The sequence below is a fragment of the Hyaena hyaena genome, unplaced genomic scaffold, assembly GCF_003009895.1.
Source record: "Hyaena hyaena isolate Hyena2069 unplaced genomic scaffold, ASM300989v1 scaffold_852, whole genome shotgun sequence".
Lineage (NCBI taxonomy): Eukaryota > Metazoa > Chordata > Mammalia > Carnivora > Hyaenidae > Hyaena > Hyaena hyaena.
The window spans coordinates 431141-445837 of record NW_024081485.1 but is presented as its reverse complement, the minus strand read 5'-3'; the positions used below and the strand labels follow the sequence as shown (position 1 = coordinate 445837).

The following is a 14697-nucleotide window of genomic DNA, read 5'->3' as shown; positions in this document are numbered from 1 at the left end:
TATTCCCATTTGACAGTTAAAAAAACTGAGCCTCAGGGAAATGAAGAATCTAGCCCAGGGTCAGGCGGTCCATAAATGCCAGAGGAGAAATCAAACTCAGGTCCCAGTGACTCTAAAGACAATACCCTTAAAGACAGCAAAGCATGTCTTATTAAGAAGAGATGTTGAGCAAACAACTTAGGGCAAAAAACAGACGTTCTCTGTTTTATGAATGGCTGTGTCTTTGTACCTTCCCACCTGATCTGCTGAGAAGCTGCATTACCTCTTATTTCTATGCATTAGCAAGGTGAATGCATCCCACTCATCTCAATTTACAGAGCAAATGCTGTGGCACGGGTTCAATGGAAACGTTCTCCCTTGTGTTCCAATCTATTGCTGATGTGACAAGGATAGAACTGTCAGAGCAGCTCCTAATTAAATAGTTCAGAGCTCTGTTAGGAAGATGTGGCTGGATGTGGGACTCACCAGGCAAGTGTTGACATCACAGTTGACACTAATTGGCCCTTTGGCTGGCAGCCTTGGCACAATAGAGGGACTGGACAGGGATACGGGGCTTGCCGAAAACACTTTTGAGGTAGACTTAAAGACCATCATTATTGGTCAGGAATGGAATTGTCTTAGGTACTAGGATCGAGCTTGTTACTTTTGCTTTCCTCCTTCAGATAGTCAGTGTCCTTCTAGACCCAGGTACTTTTACTGTGGTTGACTTGCATGCATATATACACACAGGTTTGTGCATGTGTGAACTCAGAGACTGTGGTAGAATATAATATAGTACCCTGTCGAGGGTGTTTCTGTTACAGAAGTAGGATTAAGCTATTGAGTTGATCTTCCTCCTTTTGGAATGTGAAGAATATTCAGAGGACCAGGCCATGGAGCTTTCTGTATAAAAATAAAAATGAATTTTTTCACTTGTACCTTACTAGGCAAAGCCGGTGAAAGGACATGAGCACCCATGTATTCAGCCCCAGTTTCCATGGCAGAAGTTCTATGTTGGTGTTTCACTGCACTGTGGGTCCTTCCTGGCTCAGGGACTCAGGGATTCAAGGGCTGGCTCTGTTTCAAGGCCAGTACTATGCAGGCCACCTCGAGATTACAAAATACTGACACAAACAACAAGTCTTCAAAACAAATTCAGAAATCTGTTCCATGTCAGGATTCTGGATCTATTGCTGATTTGTCTTTATGCTTTGCTCCCTGAGGTCCTGAAAGAAAAAAAAAAAACAAATATTTTTATTTCACAAGGGTCATTTACTATTTTCTCAGTTTTTTAGATGATGAAGCTGAGGCTGAAAGACTATGAAGGACTTAATGTGAGGTCTTACAGCAGGTAAGATTCAGGGCAATGACATGTTTCCATTCTTTTGACCCTAAACTTAATTCTTTTCTGCTATGGGACTTCCCTTACAACATTTTCTTCTCCTTCTCACTTGTTTTCCTGTAGACTTCACCTCAGTAGGCTGCATATACTTTCACCATTATCTTCCTTGTCCCCACACGATTTTGGTCAAATTCCCAAATGTGCTTTATATGTTTGATATCATACTCATAATACCCTACAAAAACACAGGTAATTAAAAAAAAAAACAAAACAATTGAACAGTGGTGGTTAACCTGATCCCCAGATACCACACCATCTGATTTCTGGCAGAGACTGTAAGAATCTTTTGTCTGTTCCTCCTTCCCTGTGAGCCAGAGTAAATGAAGGCATTGTGGCTGCCATTTCAACCATGCACCCACAGAAGGTCTGGAATGGATTAGACTTTGGGATTGCTGTGTGTCCTATGGAATGAGAGGATGCATACTGAGCATTTGTAAGATTATAGAAATAATGTGACAATTCCTTTACATATTGGTTTTGACTAGTTTTTTTTTTTTTATCTATAACCTAGTTACTGAGTAATGCATTTTTGAAAATGTTCATTTCTTTTTCAATCTCCCTTTACATCTTACATTCAAACCTGCCTTCTGGCCCCAGTGGAATTCCATCAAAGGAAAGGAAGCACATTATTTAAAAAAATTTTTTTATATAATTTTTTTTTTTTTGGTGGCACTTGAAGCAATACTTTAAAAGTTTGGAATCTTAAGCAGTTGTAAAAAATGTTTTTATTGTGTGAAGCTCTTTCATCTTTGGACTTAATAAGTTGTTATATTTCCTAGAAAGGCGTTATCACACTCTTTAAATTTAGTCTGGGTTACTTGACTTCTGGAATGCCATGTATTCTGGCTTCCTAATCCACTTCAGGCAGTCTAACTCCATTTCCCTGAGTGCTATTTTATGGCAGAACTATCTTGCCTTTTAGTCACTGGGGCCGCTGACTTTTGTCATGGTTCCTCCTGAAACCCCCCAATGGGCTGAGCTGGTTCCCTCCCAGCTGGCTAGCTCCGGGTATGATCTCATTCCCAGGGATCTGTCTCAGACCTCTGCTTTGGATTTGTCTGTCTGAGCACCAAGTGGGTGAGATTTTTCTATCTTCTGACTCTGAGAGAAACATCATCAAGTGGATCTGCTTTGAGAAGGAACAGGATTCACTCAGTGATCTCACTGACATTCAACGCTTTGTCAGTCAGGGACCTGGGGCCTATGAATTGCAGCCTCTCCTCATTTTATTCTCGAGGAATGTCCTCTTTGGGTCTGAGGTTAAAGCGACTGTAGCATCTCTAAATGGAACGTTTGGTCCACCTGCTTCCTTCCTATCAAGGAGGGGCAAGCTCTTTGTCTTTCAGGAGAGCCGTCTTGGGTGGGCAAGGACATTTCCATGGCTTCCCAGGGACACACTGTCTTGCACAGTGGGCTGCAGAAACAACTCTGAGCTTCTGCTTTCAACACAGATGCAGAAGGGTGGCTATCCATGGGGATTTCTAGCTCAGGAAAGGAAAGGAAAATACTTTCTGATTTAAAAGGAAAGATAACATGCTTTATTATTTGAGTAGCATTAAATGTTATGTGTGTGTGCATGCGCGCTCTTCAAACAATAGTTGTTCTTTTTATTCATTCAACAGATATTTAATATGCTCCTTCTATTTCTTTAAAATAATAACAAAATTTATAAAACCCTTCTTGGTGCAAGTATCTTATTTGACCCTCTCAAAGATTCTGTGAAGAAGGTATTATCAATCCCATTTAACAAATGAGGCAAGAGAATCTTAAGAAGTTAAAGAAAATGAAAAGCAAAGAGCTAATAAGTATTATGGTGGATTGAAAAAAAAAAAGATAATCCATGCCTTAGAAGTCTAGAATGTTAGAATGAGAAGGAGACTTAGAGATCTCCCATACAACCACCTCATGTTCTAGAAAGGCGGGAGAGGTCTGAGCACTTGCCCAAGGCTCTTAACCCCCAGCTGTCATCCCACTGTGCCTTCCACTCTGTGCTGTGCTGCCTTCCTCCAGGAGTTAGAATATTGTAGGGATGCCACCGCTCACCTCTACCCCCCAGCACTGTAACAGTGAAAGCCAGCATGTGCTTAATGTAAAATGAGGGCACATCTGCAGATGGAAAGTTCCATGGGTGCTGAGAGAAAGAGGAGATCTTTGGGATCTGCTGGTGTTCCAGGAAGACCTGGTAAAGCCAGAAGCATTTTCATCAACCCAAAGTCGGTGGAAGATCTGAATATTTAGGGAGAGAAGAGAATAGGAATTCTCAAGCCCGATCTGAACAAAAGCTTTGAGTTTCAAGGAGGGATAAAGAGGAGACATGCCTGGTTGGCAGAGGATTCATATAAGGGAGAAATGGGAGGCAGATTATTTTGAGTTTGCATGCCAGGTGTACCAGAGATAGGATGAAGTCAGTGGGAGCAGGTTCTGGAAATAACCTGGATGTGAAATGATGAGGTCCTAGGCAAGAGTGGTGGCCATAGGAGGATGGAGAAAAGGGCATTTTCATATGATAAACATTAGGGCATTTCAGGGAGAAATATACGTTTGGCTAAATAGGCAGATTCTGGGAGGAGGAGGTTGAAGTAGGAATAGAGAGCTGTCTTCGGGAAGCAGAAATGATCTGGTTCAACTTTGGGGTCAGAGCCAGGTGCAAGGCCACGGGGCTGAATGCAGCTTATTTGCACCTTATTGATTTTCTTGAGCAGACCATTTTCACCTCATCGATTTTCTCCATTTATTGGTCTGTGTTTTCTTGTTGGTTAGAGGTCACTTTGTTCCCTTTAGATTCATTTTTGGCCTCTTGCTACTTCCTCTTGTTAGTGTGTGCAGCTCCAATCATGACAGCCAGATATTTGACCAAATGTGACATTTTCACTTTTGACAGTTTTACTGTTTGGGGAAAACCTGAGGGTGCAGTCAAGAAGTTGAACTTACAGAAGAGCTTGGGCTTAGCTCAGCCCTCCTGATAGAGGTGTCACCATGGGTTGTAGCACAGAGACACTGGGATTACAGAAGGATGATGCTGTCCACACGTTGAATGCTTGGGTGGACCATTAGGGGCAGGCGGGACAGTGACTGGCATTGTCTGCTCACATTGCTTTCTCATTCCCGCAGTTACAACTGAGCCAAGTTTCTTGAAGACAGCTGTGAAATGACCCTGGACAAGCTGACTGCATTATTCTAGGTTCAAATTTCATCCTCTGTAAAGTAAAAAGTAAGTTGGTATTGATAACATGAATCCTACATCTGGCTCCTCCCACTTGTTAAAATCTTATCATCTGCCCCAACCGGTTCAGATTCACTAGGTCTAGCGTGGAGCCTAGGAGTCAGTATGTCTTAAAAAATGCTTTAAGTGGTTCTGCCTAATAGATTTAAGTTCTGATGTTTGTAGACCTCTGGTCTGTGTGTCCCCTGGGGTCCTTGTGGTTTTGTTTGCCTTCTTTCTTTGGGTTCAGGGGGTCTTTAGAATACACCATCTTTCCTTTCAATGAGGCCCTCCAAATTCCCCATTCTTCATGTAAACAAGGCCCTCTTTCTTCTTACATAAAACACCCTTTTCTACTTTAATAAGAATATAATACACTGTACCACCCATCCTGACACTATATATATTTAAGTCATATTTCTGTGAAATGACAGTGTTTGGTTCCAGTTAAAGGAATTCCAAGCACCAACAATCAGGTAGGGAAAACAACTTAGAGGGTTTGGGATGAGACAGGGTTTTCCTAGGAGAGAACCTATACAAGGGCAGCCCAAAACTTTGGCTTCATTTTATTCTCCCTGGAGCACAGCTGATTTAATTTCTTCATACCTATGGATTTTATGCCTCTTACCAGCTCCCAAATTTAAATAATCTCTAAATAGTACAAATGCCTTGGCCCTATGGAAAGAGTCTCTGGAGAATTTCATCCCATATCATAATGGATGATAATGGCATTACCTATCCTTATTGAGAGCTTACTATGGTCTATATACCCTGGTCTAAGTACTTTCATATATCATCTCCATCTAATTTTCACAAAAACTGTTTGAGATAGATACAGTTGCTATTCTCCACCTGACAGATGAGCAAATGAAGTTTAGAGAGGTTAAGTAATATACCCGTAATTACATAGCTAGTGAGCAGTAGAGTAGGTATTGAGTCTAGCTCTGTAGGTCCTTAAGCCTGGGGGCTGAACTGTCACACTGTGTTGCTTACGCCATGTGATCTGATACAGGAAAGGAAAGAGCAGGGCATGATGAGCAAGGGGCCCTAGATCTAGATTCCCAGATATCAGTCTATAGTTTACTGCCTTTCTCTGTATATACATCTCAAGTCAAATAAACATAGGTATTTCCCATTAGGTGGGAAGGAATGTGACAACCAAAAATAGTTTTCCTACTATGTGTGTTAACACACATAAGGTGAATTGTAAAGCTTTTGCCTGTATTTGCATGTGCATTGGATGCACAGAAGCCCGGTGAGCTCTCCTTCCAATCTGATGTCCCAAGTTTCTAGTTAAACTCTGTCTGGGACCCTTATTTCACAAAGTTTAGTTTAATACCACTATGGTTACAGAACATATTTTGTATGATTCTCTTCCTTAAAATTTGTTAAGGTTTGTATTGTGGTCCAGAACATGGTCTGTCTTAGTGAATAGTCTATGTTAATTTGAAAAGAATATGTTTCCTACTTTTGTTAAGTGAAGCATCCTAGAAATGCCAATTAGCTTAAGCTGGTCGACAGTGCTGGTTCTTACTGATTTTTCTATCTTCTTATTCTATTAATCATTGATAGAGGAGAGTTGAAGCCTCCAATTATAACTGTGAGTTTATTTCTTCTTTCAGTTTGACTATTTTTGCTTATAGTTGGTCTTGCTTTTTTATACAATTGGACAATGTCTGCATTTTGATTGGTGAAGTTAGACCATTCCTAATTACTGTGGCTACTGATATGGTTGCTTTTATATCTACCATCTAGCTAGTTGTTTCAACTTTCTCCATCTGTTTAAAAAACTTTTTCTCTCTTGGGCATTTGGGTAGCTCAGTCATTTGAGCGTCTGACTCTTGATTTTGGCTCAGGTCACTATCCCAAGGTCATGGGATCGAGCCCTATATTAGGCTCTGCACTGAACGTGGAGTCTGCTTAAGAGTCTCGGTCTTCCTCTGCTCTTCTCCCCTGCTCGCTCTCTCCCTCTCTAAAATAAAAAATTCCTCCTTTTGTACCTTGGGAATTAAATATATTTTATGATTCCATTTTATTACTACCATTGGCTTATTCTCTATACCTTTTCTTTTTAGTTGTTTAGTGACTGCCAATATATTTGCAATGTATAGTTTCGTACATCTGTAATTATTCAGAGTCCTTCTTCAAATAACATTATGACTTAAAACAGTATATTTCCAATTCTTTCATTTTCTTGGTGCTATTTTTTTGTATATTTTGCTTTTGTGCATGATATAAACACACACTGCGTTGGTACTATTTTTATGTTAGACAATCAACTGTTTTTAGAACCATTAAAAATAAGAAAAAATGAATTTTATCTTTACCTTCATTTATTCCATTTCAAGTACTTGTCATTTCTTTGTGTGCATCTGTGTTTCTGTCTAGTACTATATTGCTTTTGCCTGAAAATTTTCTATTAATGTTTCTTATAGTGCAATCCTACTGGCAATGAATTCTCTCAGTTTTTATTTGTTTTAGAAACTATTTCTTCTTCATTTTTGAAAGCTTTTTTTTTTGCTGTTATTTTGCTGTTTTATTTTCTTTTAGCACTTTAAATATGTCACTCCATTGTCTTTTAGTTTGCTTGGTTTCTGACAAGAAGTCTCCTATAAATCTTATCTTTGTTCCCTTGTATATAATGTACCTTTTTCACCTGACTCTATAAAGATTTCAAAAACTTGTGTTTAACCATTTTTAATATTATATATCTAGTTTTTTTTTTAAGAAGGTGAACATCTTAGATAGCAGACAGCATAGTATAATCTGTACATTGTGTTTGTGCCTGGAATGAGCACGCTTTTCCTTCTGCTAATTATTTGGGTTGGGTTTTGTTGTTGCCATGGTTAGCCACAGCACACCATAGGCATATGGCATTACCTCTTGTTTAGAGTGGGGGTTAGTTTGTCAGAAGGTTTTTCTTAATGTTTTCTCCATCCTCTGGTTTCAATATTTTCTTTGAGTTGTGCCTCTCTCCACATTTGTGTAAGTCTCCCATCAATATTTGGCTGTAATTTGTCTTTGCTGCTTGTTAGCCTGGTCATGGGAAGTGGTGGGGAGTGGAGAGGTGTTCCTTGTCATCTTAATTAGACAGTCTCACACAGGTCTTGTGTCCCTGTGTCCCAGGACCGGGATGCTCTCAGTGCTTCTGTCCCTCTCAGAGATAGCTCTGGCTCAGCAGATATTCTCCCCTCATTCTGGAATAGAAGGTTCTTTTCTATTTTCTTCCTTCAGATGTAGTTGGTTTTCTTCCATGCCCTAAGGGTGCCAGTGTGTGTTGCTCTCCCACTAATGGTTTAAAGCTTTTGTTCTGTTGAGGAGAGATAGAGCAGTAGGATCTGGGTTACGCTTCTTGTATTTTCTGCAGAAGATGCTATTTCCTTCCTAGTTGCCTGTAGCACAAGGGATGCTTTCTTAGGACCCGTGCCAGACTTTTCTGTGAATGCCCGGTGAGATCTATGAAGAAGTAACTGCAAGGGGGTTGTGGCTTTCCTAAAGGTCCACTTCCTTTAATGGGTTCTAAATACTCTGGCTAGCTCATACTCGGCCTTTACTGACTTGCATACAGTTTTACAAGTTCTTAATCTCCTGTAGCTCAAGGTAAGCAAGAGCTCCTGACTCATCTCTCCTTGCAGGTGCCTGTTCCTCAGGTTTTGTGTTAGTTGGTGGTCCTATCACCTCAACTCCCTCATGGTCTCAAGAAAAGTGTTGCATATGCTATTTGTCTGGTCTTGTAAAATGAATTTTTTTTTTTTTTTTTTTTTTTGGTAAGTGTAGGAGGGTTTCTCTTTCTGCTTTCCCCATCTGAGGCAGAGACTGGAAGGCTCAGCCAGCACTCCCTGCTTTTGCACATGCTGCCACTCTGCCCGAGATCCTCTCCCCTTGCTTTCATGACCTCCTCCCTGTCTCCATGACCTCATGGTCTCATCTTCTCAGGAGACAGGAGAAGGTTTACACAGGGATTAAACCATTAAATTACTTTGTGGACTTATAAGCAAAAATCAAGATTTATTGTCAAAAGACCTAGAATTTGAGTCTCACCTTTATCCTCAGCAAATCCCTTGTGTTTGAGCCTCAGTTTCCTTATTTGTAAGGTAGGAATGCCAATATCTGCCTAATCTCCTTTGCCAGGTGAGATAGGGTTGTGGCAATACCTGACACACTTTTTTTTTTTTTAAGAGTTTACTTATTTTGAGAGAGAGAGAGAGAGAGAGAGAGAGAGTCAGAGTCCCAAGCAAGCTCCATGCTGCTAGCGTGGATCATGTGAGATCATGACCTGACCTAAAATCAAGAGTGAGACACTCAGCCAACTGAGCCACCCAGGCACCCCTGACACACTTTTTAAGGTTACTTCCTGCCCAACAACCCAGCAGTGGGCCTGTCCTGAAGAAAACCTCACTTTTCTGGCAACTGAAGAGGTTTGTGGCCTCAGGAGAAGCAGGCTTGGTCTTGTGTCTGAGTGAAATCTCTAGAGGGAAAAATCCTGCCCTCAGCCAGCAGCCACAAAGTAGAAAGGGTTGAAACAAAATGCTAGCCTGGTCCCAGAAGCCCCTTATTTTCTTATTTTATTTACAAAGCTTGTTGTCAAATACTAAGGAAAATAAATTGATTTCCATCTTTACTGATGTGTTAAAATTGCTGCAGCACTTCATATTACCAAATAGATTTACTGTATAAATTGGAACATAGTTGGTACTTCAGGCAGGTCACAAATCTACTTTGGCAAGAGAATATCACTCACAGTCCATTGGTTATAAAAATTAGTTAATTCAAGACAAACATTACATTCTCTGAATCCTGGCACAAATCCCTCCAAATCCTCCATGCATTTCTGCTATTGAGCTAAAAGATATATATATATCCATCAGGTCAGTTGATTCTCTGCAGACCTGATTTAGATGGTACTTATGCTAGTGCATCCACCAAGAAGAGATAGATCTCATTTATTAAATCTGCCAGGGGGGAACCTAAATGATGGGATTTAGTAATATTGCACTAATCTGTTGCCTTTATTTACTGCTCCCTGTCTTACTGATGTAAATCTTCTCATGGAGAATGTCTTCTAATTCGTTCAGCTTGACTCTCCTGAGGAGCAGGAGTGGCTCATTGTCAGGCATATCCTCATGAGAACTAGCAGTTTTGAGTGTTTATGTGGAATGGACAATGTCAGCATTCCACCTGACCCCCTGGAATAACTTTGTAACAATGGTGTGTGTGTGTGTGTGTTTGCGCGCGCACACGCGCGCGCTCTGGGGAGGGAGGAACGTGATCTGTTGAACCAGGTACTGTTAAATGTTTTGTATGTATATTTCATTTAATCTTCACACCTCTATGAGGTAGGTACTATTATTATTTCTGAGAAAGTTTGCCCAAGAAACTTTCTGAAGATCATGATGTGGTTCTGGAGCTCTGCTTCTGACCCTTCTGCCGTTGTCTCTTCTGCATCTGTGTGGCTGGGAGGATCATGACCATGCAAGATGGCAGGTGGCTAGTATATGGCCAGCCCTAGTACATGTGGTCTTCTCACTCCTCTTTGCCATTGCTTTTGAGTTCTGTCTGACCTGAAGAATTACCTTCCAGCTCTCTTTAAAATATTGTGACATGATAGTTTTTTGTTGCAACTTATCTGAAGATCCTATTCAAGTGATCTGCCAAGATCTGATCGTTACTATTTGGTGTACACTAACACAGGTTTTCTTTTATTCCACACAGAGTTTTTACAGCTAAGGTTTTTGCGGTTGGTCAGGAATACCATACCTTCCAACAAAGAGGGAAGTTAAGAGATGACTGGGAGCTGCCAGTCCAAGCTTTTCCTCTGGGTAGTATATAAGGGAGTAAGATGCAAGGGAAAGTCTGCTTCGGTATCTGAAAATGTCTTTGCTTTCCTGATAAAAGGTACAGGTAGGAGAGGAGAGCTTACCTATGACCTTCTTCTCTTCTTGAACTTGCCTATGATGCCTGGGGTATGGCTGTCACCTTGTGACCAGGAGGCAGCAAGCATGAGGAGGAAAAGCTAACAATGCTACCGTTGGTGGAACAAAGAAACAGAAGGAATCCAGATCCTCAATAACACTGTTGAGCCACTGAAATAATATCAGCAACAGCCCATCTCAAACCTTGTCATATGAGAAAAATAAAACCCTCTTTGTTTACCCAAAAAGTGCTGTGATAATTTCTTATGTCAAAAAGTTGAGAAATTAGCAAAAAATCACTTAAAGGTAATCAGAAACTAATAACTGATTTGAAGGACTGTGGTTAGGTAGTAGGAGAATCTGAAGAACCCAGTCAGTTATACAACTAGGTTTCTTTCTTTTTCTCTTCCTTCCTCCTTCCCTCCCTCCTTTATTTTCTTTTCTTTCTTTCTTTCTTTCTTTCTTTCTTTCTTTCTTTCTTTCTTTCTTTCTTTCTTTCTTTCTTTCTTTTTCATTTGAGTATAGTTGACACACAACATCACATTAGTTTTGAATGTATAATATAGTGATTTAACTTCCCTATACCTTATGCTATGCTCACAATGGTAGCTACCATCTGTCACCATACAATGCTTTTACAATATAATTGATTATATTCCGTGTGCTGTGCTTTTAACTCCCATGACTTATTCATTCCATAACTGGAAGTCTTTTCACCCATTATGCCCATCCCCCCACCGGCAACCATCAATTTATTCTCTGTATTTATAGATTTAGTTGAATAGCAAGATTCCATATTAATCTTGCTTTTGTTTCTGCAACTATAAATTGGAAGTCTCAAAGAAGTCATTCCTTACTCTTCCAGGGATCAGTAAAAAACTCAGCAAGATGTGCTCTTGGAAGCATTATCTCTGGATTTTCTTCAGTGCACAGTGGGAGCTCTCCACTGCTTTGCTGAAAGGCAGATCTCCGCTTAATTTCCAGAAATTGGCTTGGAAAGCACTACCCTGTGCATAGCTCCCTCATTGCACACTGCAGCCTGCATTAGGATTTACTGTTATGCGTCTGTTGCCTACTGCATTACAAACTCCTAGAGGAGCTGTGTCTAATCCGTATTTGTATCCCAGGAGATTAGCACTGTGGCTGGCACATAGGTGGTGCTTGCATCAGTTAGGGACCTGGAAGAAAGCAATGGGTGCTTCCAAATAGAAATAACTCAAAGTTTACTTAAATGATTATTTACAAAGGTGTGAGTAGGAAACCAGAAGATACAGGGTAGAACCCTGAGTTAATAAGCAGCAGGGAGTCATTATTATCCCAAGTCTGAAGGTGAGAGGGGGACAGTTGACACCGGGGACACTGAGATCTGTGTGAACAGTCACTTTATTCAAGGGCTGCAGCCTGCCCAGGGCAACCCCTTAGAGAGGGAGCCGGGAAATCAGTTCTCTGACTTTACACTCTTCCCTCCTTCATCTCCTGCAGGTGCTCCACAGTGACTGAATCAACCTGCACACAAGGGTGTGCAGTTGGTGCAGCCTATATACATTTGGCCTCTTGGAGTTCAAGTGGACAAAGGTGGCGAGTGAATATGTGGAGGTGAAAGGAAGATTTCCAGCATAGCACTCAATAAATGTGTGTTGATTGAGTGACTGTCATGTTCGTACAGCATGTTCTCTGAGGGAGTGGGCCTTAGGAGATGGTTGCATGTTTCTCCTTCTCCCTCCCCAATTCCTTTGCTCAGCCCTTCTCTTTCTATTTGCCTCTTTTTCATTTATTCACTCACTCTATAAATATGTGTTACTTGCTATGTACTAAACAACAGGTATCAAGAGCAATAGGATGCTGTTGTTAGAAATAACACATTGGGGTAAGGTTGTGATAGTATTTTGATGATATTTGGTCAGGGAACCCAGGAGTGTCCATACTCTGCTGCCTGAGCTATACTTCTCTACAAAGTTTCTGAAGGAAATATATGTATGGGGAATGGATGCAAAGCAAGATGTCATTGTTGGCCAAGACCAGGAAGCTGTGCTGGACCATGTGGAGGGCCCACTGGGAAGCCCTAAGTAGCTTAAGCCAGGCAGGTGAAGACCTTTGCTCTCTTCTCACATCTCCAACCACAAATCTTAGACCTGATTACAACAAAAGCTGCTTTTGCCTTAGTTCTCCCTATCTTCATATTCTGTTTTCTGCTTAAGGATTTTTCTTTCTTTATCCCTAAGAAGTTTTAGTGCTGCTTCTAGGTTATCTTGCTTCTTCCCATACAAGATCATCTGTAGGGAGAATAGAGGATTTTCTGTATCTACAGTGTGATTTTTAGAAAGCATAGCAAGACCTTCTGATCCTAGCTATCAAAACCTCCCTCATCTCTTGGCTGATACCTGAAATTCCACCTTCATTGCTCATTTCTTTGACTTGACTTTGTTATGAAGGCAGTGCTAGCCAGAAGAAAGAGAAGGAGGTATTGAGGGATGAAAACATAAGGCTAAGAGCATGGGGACAGTCTATGCCAAGACAGTTTTACTGAGAGTTGGCTCACCTTCTGATCTGGCTGAATTTCTGTTTAGTGACTAAGTTTCTGTTTGTTTATTCAAGAGATCACTGACACCCTTCCTAGGATCCTTCCTTCCTTCCTTCTTAATTTCTTCCTTTTATCTTTTCTTTTTTATAGCTATTTATTTTTAAAGTCAAGTGTAGATTTGTGTAACCACTGCTACAATCAGGATCTGGACCAGCTTTGTCACCCCCAAAACTTCTTTGTTCTATCCTTTTATGGTCACACTCTCCCCTATCACTGCCCCTGGGAACCACTGACCTGTTATTCATCACTGCCATTTTGTCTTGTTAGGAGTGACATCTAAATGGAGTCATATAGCATGTGACCTTTTGCGACTGGCTTTTTTCACTCAGCATAATGCCATTGGAATCATCCAGGTTTTTGTGTATTATACCATCTGCTCTTGATCTCCCATGTATTGGATCAACACCACTGTGCCTGCAATCTAAAGACTGGAATGTTATATTTTCCGTTGTTCAGCTCTTACTAGAAGCCTGTGTTCTCTTCAGGCTCACATATTTTCTCTCAGTTATTTGCAAGGAATGAAAACCCGTTCAACCTCACCCAAGAAAAATGGGGTTTATTATAAGAATCAAGGGCTCTCACAGGAATTCAAGAATAAGATTCTTACCATAGCCAGGTCTGGAAATGGGAGGTGGTTTTGGATCCAGGGGAGCCTTTGGGAAGAGGACATGATCAAAGTCTCTCTCTCAGGAGCTACATGGTCTCACTGTGTAAATGTGTTTTGTCCTTCTCTTTACCAAATAGCTTTCCCTGAATACATATGCTATCTACTTCCTTCTGGCTCAGAGTTAGTACTTGGCCATCATGGTCTCTCCCACTCATGCCCTTAGAACATTCCCAATTCCAAATGGGGCTTTGGATTCAAATTCCCGGAGAACTATCTTCTTGGTTCTACTCATCTTTTAAGCCAGGCCTCACGGGTCTCTGGCCACCTGATGCCATGCCTGCCCTGTTCTAAACATCTGTGTTTGGTGAGGTGAGGTGCAGCAGATTGTTTAGAAGAGAGATTGTTTAGTTGGAGAGTGAGGGAGACCATGAATGAACCCTCTAGTATTTCCCATTAAGAAAATAGTCTTTATGAAGGGATGTTGACAAGTCCGTTAATTTCTTCAGATGTTTTGTTTTTCATTCTTTGATCAGGCCGGACCTTAGGAAAGATGGAGTCAGGCCATCTTGCTTGGGTTCCAGCGGGCTGCTTTCCCTGAGCTGTGCTTTGTTATCCTGCTGGCTTTCACCGAGAGAAATTACAGGAACCACAATGAAGCTGTGACTGCATTTTCAGTTGGTGAGAACATTATCCATGTGGTGCTTCTAATATGACACTTATGTGAGAAATAGATTTTAGTGAAAAATTTAAGGGCACCCTTTATTTCTTCTAAGGAATTGGCATACTTCCTTCCTCCTGAACAAAAAACCCAGGTAACTCATCACATTTCCCTCTGTGTTGGTGCCCAGGAAACTCAGTTCTCAATAAATCAAGGTTTGGCTATAGTAGCTGCCCAGCTCCTGATGATCTCCATTTTTGTGTTCTTGGCCTGTGTCCTATTCTTATTTTTCTTGATCCTGAATTTTAAAGATGCATTTGTTTCCTATGAGTCACCTCATAATATTTAAAGACTAG

The 14697-nt window shown here is 40.9% G+C and overlaps 1 long non-coding RNA gene across 2 annotated transcripts in view; it reads left to right on the top strand.

Moving 5' to 3' along the window:
* LOC120222240 overlaps positions 1 to 12145 on the top strand; it is an 87316-nt gene extending 75171 nt beyond the window's left edge. Inside the window, exons 4-6 of one of the 2 annotated variants that reach the window (XR_005525994.1) lie at positions 1267 to 1330; positions 4493 to 4592; positions 11978 to 12145. This is a non-coding gene — a long non-coding RNA (uncharacterized LOC120222240). Of the gene's footprint in view, positions 1 to 1266; positions 1331 to 4492; positions 4593 to 10478; positions 10716 to 11977 lie in introns of those variants that run through there. The other variant, XR_005525995.1, reaches the window with a different exon arrangement.
* The last annotated feature ends 2552 nt before the right edge of the window (positions 12146 to 14697 follow it).